General features: G+C 41.6%; 1 non-coding gene across 1 annotated transcript; it reads left to right on the top strand.

The window, feature by feature from the left end:
• The first annotated feature begins 4,279 nt into the window (after positions 1-4,279).
• On the top strand, positions 4,280-4,351 carry trnae-uuc (transfer RNA glutamic acid (anticodon UUC)). Its single transcript has one exon. It is a non-coding gene; the product is annotated as a tRNA-Glu (tRNA).
• The last annotated feature ends 339 nt before the right edge of the window (positions 4,352-4,690 follow it).

The following is a 4,690-nucleotide window of genomic DNA, read 5'->3' as shown; positions in this document are numbered from 1 at the left end:
CATGAGTACATTTTTATCAACATTTTCGGAGTCTTTAATTTTTCTGTCATGTTTTGTCAAATAATGAACAACCTGTGTGCTCCACATCTGCTCATCCATCTGATCTAACCCTACCACATCCTCTAGCTTTTCTTGTACAGGCTTTGGTAAGCATCCCATTACTCCTTGTCTAAAAAGGGTCTGTGTAGCATGATTGCAATCAGGTCTAGTTCCAGTAGAAGATCTCCAAGTCCTAGCAGCACGCTCCAAAAATTCCCTAGGATCCTCATTCTCCTTCCTAGCCATTCCCTTGAGCGCCTGATAGTCCACTGAAGCTGGCAACAATTGTCTTAACTGTCCCCATGCTGCATTCCTGTGTTGATCGAACAACCTATCATCTGGTACAGCTCCCAATCTCAGAGCTACCTCTATAGCCTGCCAGGTTGAGTCATTACTCGTCCTTTTCATGATAGCCCTTATGTCCCCTAGGGCTAATGTGTCCGCTGCCGTTAACTTTTCAAAGGTACTGATCCATGGAGATGCCCCTTTAGACAGAGGAGGTAAGTCCTCTGCTAGAGCTTGCATGTCTCTGTGCGACCATGGAACGTAATCACGTCCATTTCCTGTCACTACCACAGGGAATTGTCCTACCCCAAGCTCATTACTCTGTTCATTAGTAAAGCCCATGTCCACTAGGGGTTCTAGTTCGTCCCAACATTGTAGTTTCCCCCTAGACACAGGGCTACCAGTTCTAGTACATTTTGGCTCTTCATGGCCAGTCTCACCTGTTCCTGTGGTATTTGAGGTATGTGTGAGAGTGAGAGACGGGAGGGGGGTAGTCGTCTGCTCAGGAATGGCTGACGCTACATATGGGGGAGGGGCGCAGTCCAGCACAGCTGTGTCGGGCGGAGCCAACTGTGCTGAATTGGTTACTTCCTGTTTCTCCTCAGTGGGTGTGGGTGTGTGATTCTCAGCGGGGGCAGAACTCACGCTTAAACAAATATGATTCATATGTTGGACTATAATCTGTGTCAGAGCTAAATCATTTTCAGCAGATATTAAAACCCTTTTAACAGTACATTTTTTTCAACCCTTTAGCTTTCTTCAATTCAGTTTTTGCATCGCTTACACCCTGTTTAGCAATTTTCACATACGCCAATCTAGTATTTGTGTCGGGGGTTGGGTCACCACGTGTAGGATACAGTCCTTTGTCTACTCGAAATTTAAACCATTGTTCTACCTTCTTCAGCATGGCCTTGCGAATTTTCATTGAAGAAGTTTGTTCAATTTGACTTTTTACCCGCCTTTCCAATTCCCCAGCTGTTATGAAGGCCATTTTTTTATTTTTTTATTTTTTTAATTTTTTTAGAGAGTTAGAAGAATAGAAAACTAGAGAAAATAGAACAGAGCACACAGAAACAGGAAACTATACAAATCCTATACAACAACTAAAACAACATACCCATAACCAAGACACCGGTAAATAGTTTCCCTGACCAGTTCTAGCCTCACTGACTTTACTAACCAATTACTAACAATGCAATAGGAAACTTAATCAATTCCAATGATTATTCCACAAAGCAATTGCTATATTGGTTTTCAGGACCGACTGCTCAAAACCGACCAGAAAAAACTTGCCACACAAACGGTTGAACTTTAACCAACCGACCTGGACCCATCCAGGCTTTCACAGTTGGACTCAAACCAACTGACCTGGTACCAGGCTTTGCGTTTGGACTCTAACCAAACGGGCATGGACTCTAACCACACTGGATCCTTTAGACTCACCTGGAGTCAGGGCATGCCCACCATACCTTTGCTAGTGAAAGAGGAACCACGCCTTAGCATTTATCAGTAATTATTTCTAATTATCTACGAGAGAATTCTCAACATACCAGACTCAGAACTAAATATTTGATTGCATCTAAATGAGGACTTAAATCGCCCTTACCTTTTTAGTCGGGTACCCTTTTGAGTCTGGCAGATTTCGAATTCTCACGATCCGGGACCCAATCTGGTCCCGTCGACCTCTGCAGTCCTCCTGATTTCTCCAATGAACACTAATTAATCGATTTTAAACCATCCTCTGCTACCATTTATTGTCGTGGATCTTTTGTTAGAATCGATCCGAATTTATCAGAAGGCAAAGTGACGTTCTTTAAAAGTTTTATTCAGAAAAGGTTGGTTCGTCTTCCAGGTCACAAGCAGCTGCGTTCTGAAGCCTCTCCGTCTAAGTGAAGAATACAACAGACCTCGAGTAGAGTGCACAGTTGTTATTTATAGTTTACCACCACCCCCTAGTGGCCAGGTGTAGTACTACTCCATATAAGGTATGCCTTTTGTTCCAGGCTTCCACTCAGCCAGTTCTAACCGGTTTTATGCCACGTGGCGGTTTGGCACAACTCCGATCACATTCCTTGAATACCAAAATGTTTTAGACCAATATTGTAATGCCCAATAATAATTTAGATTATAACAAGATTTAGAGCCTGATTGAAACGTATGCTATTGTAACCCATATGAAATATGGAGCTACTAAAACCTCAAAAGTCATTTAAGAGGTGTAATTACTTGTCGTCCCCAAAACAGGGCGCAGTGGTAGAAAAAGACTTTACCTTCGTTAGTTTTTCTCTTTTTGGCTTGAGAGATCTTGAGAGGTTGCTGCAGACCAGCTGAGCAATATTCGCTACAAAATAATACATAATGGTTTAAAATATTGACTTTTAGCATATATTAGAGCTGATAAACTGTTTTTTTTTTTTTTTTTTTTTTTTACCAGAGTTCCAGCTATGAACGTGAGGGAGGCGGTTTTCTGTCAAGTAATAAATGTTTGAAACTTCCGTGAGTTTGTTCTGATAGCCTAGCTAGCCACTGTAAAAGGAGAGTACACCTTTCTTTTGAGTTCATACGCTTTTCATTAGAAATGGAAGGAATAAAAAACCAATTGGAGTTATGAGAATGTTCTTTAATGCTTGTCGAAATGATTTAAAAGTATAGCTATGCTAATCGCTTGCTAGTGGCTAGTTAGCAAGTAGAATTACTAATAGCGTGGTGGAGCCTTAAAGGCACAGTGCACATATTCCGTTAAGTCATTCAGTTTGGTTAGATTGATACATCTTAATTATTTACAGCACAACTGTGCTATGATTGAACATATTTTGGTTATCATAATGCACATATTAATGGAGTTTAGTGATGGTTCAATTCAAATTCATGTTAAAGGGATAATTGCACATGTTACAGCTAAAAAGTTGGAAAAGCGTAGTAATTCATTAGTCAGTGCTAAAATACCAATACTGAAGTGATGTTCATGTTAAATGTCAATGTTGCTGTGATGTATGAATGTTAATTAATCATTTGTAGTCAAGGTGCATCCTTAGTTTTTGTACATGTTATAAGATGTTCTGAAATGAAGAAAAGAACTTAATGAGATCTCATTTTAGGGAACATAAAATAATAGGAGCATTCATTGTTCTGCACTATCTGTGTAGACTGGTTTTTCTTAGACGCACAGAAAGACGTAGAGAATTGTGATGGCGAGCCCAGCCCTGTGAAACTGTTGATGGTCGTAGAAGCGGTGTGGCCTACCGTTTACAGAAGACTCCGGATATATCAGAGTTTTTGCCCAGGACCAGATAAGAACCTACTCACACTATTTACTCTACCTGGGTAAAACAGCCATAGGAAAATACCTTTAATACACACATTCAAGGACTAGAACTTAATTTTTTTATCTATACCTCTTTAAATATAAGGAGTGGTATTGAATTGAAGATCTCTTGCACTTAACATAATTCCTATTTGTAAGAGCTATTTTATTTCTTTATTTCTAAGTTTTTTTTTGCAGCACTGTATGTGATATTTCATTGCTTGTGTGGCAATAAATGTGTTAGCTGTTTAACTTCACCTTAACTCCTCTTATGATTTCGAAGTATACCGCTGTTCGAACCTAGTTAAATGTTAGTGCCTTTTTGTTACTGTTATTAGCAAGCGTAGGTGCTACACTATCAATTATTAGTAGAAACAAATTAAACAGGGTAGCGAAGCCAACAATTCACCGTGAGCACCTGAAAAACGTGTACCTGTCCGCTGAAGGAAAACTGCAGGGGAGGGTCCGGAGCCGAATCACCTCAACGTCGGTCGGTTTCTCTGTTCAGGCCCTGATTCATGAACAAATGGCTTTGTCTGCCAGCAGAACTAATCCCAGACTCCGCGACACAGCGACCGTTGGTTCAAAGTTGTTCAAATCGGACTGAAGCGCTTCCCTTTCTTTGTCTTTGCCAGTGCTGTGCTTGCAGTTTCCCATGTGGTCTAGCGGTCAGGATTCCTGGTTTTCACCCAGGCGGCCCGGGTTCAATTCCCGGTATGGGAATCGGTCTTTATGATTGGACTTGAGCAAAACTTTGCCTATTAGTTCCTCGGCGCCTTGTTGCTGTTGCTCATGTGTCTTGTTCTGTTGGAACTATGACTGCAGCCAACGTGAGCCACCAGTGACTGACCGCTGGGAAGCCGTGGTCGTATAGTACTCTGCGTTGTGGCCGCAGTAACCCCGGTCATGGCACTGTCCTTTTGTATGCCATGTTTGGAAGGTTTCTATGCTCTTCTCAGGCAAGAGACAGAAATGAGGCTGAAGCTTCAGGAAAGTCATGACCGTGGTTCCACAGGGGCCAGTGGCACAATGGATAATGCGTCTGACTACGGGTCAGAGGAT

This window comes from Trichomycterus rosablanca, unplaced genomic scaffold (assembly GCF_030014385.1).
Source record: "Trichomycterus rosablanca isolate fTriRos1 unplaced genomic scaffold, fTriRos1.hap1 scaffold_239, whole genome shotgun sequence".
Lineage (NCBI taxonomy): Eukaryota > Metazoa > Chordata > Actinopteri > Siluriformes > Trichomycteridae > Trichomycterus > Trichomycterus rosablanca.
The sequence above is the reverse complement of the archived record's forward strand: the minus strand, read 5'-3'. Positions and strand labels throughout refer to the sequence as shown.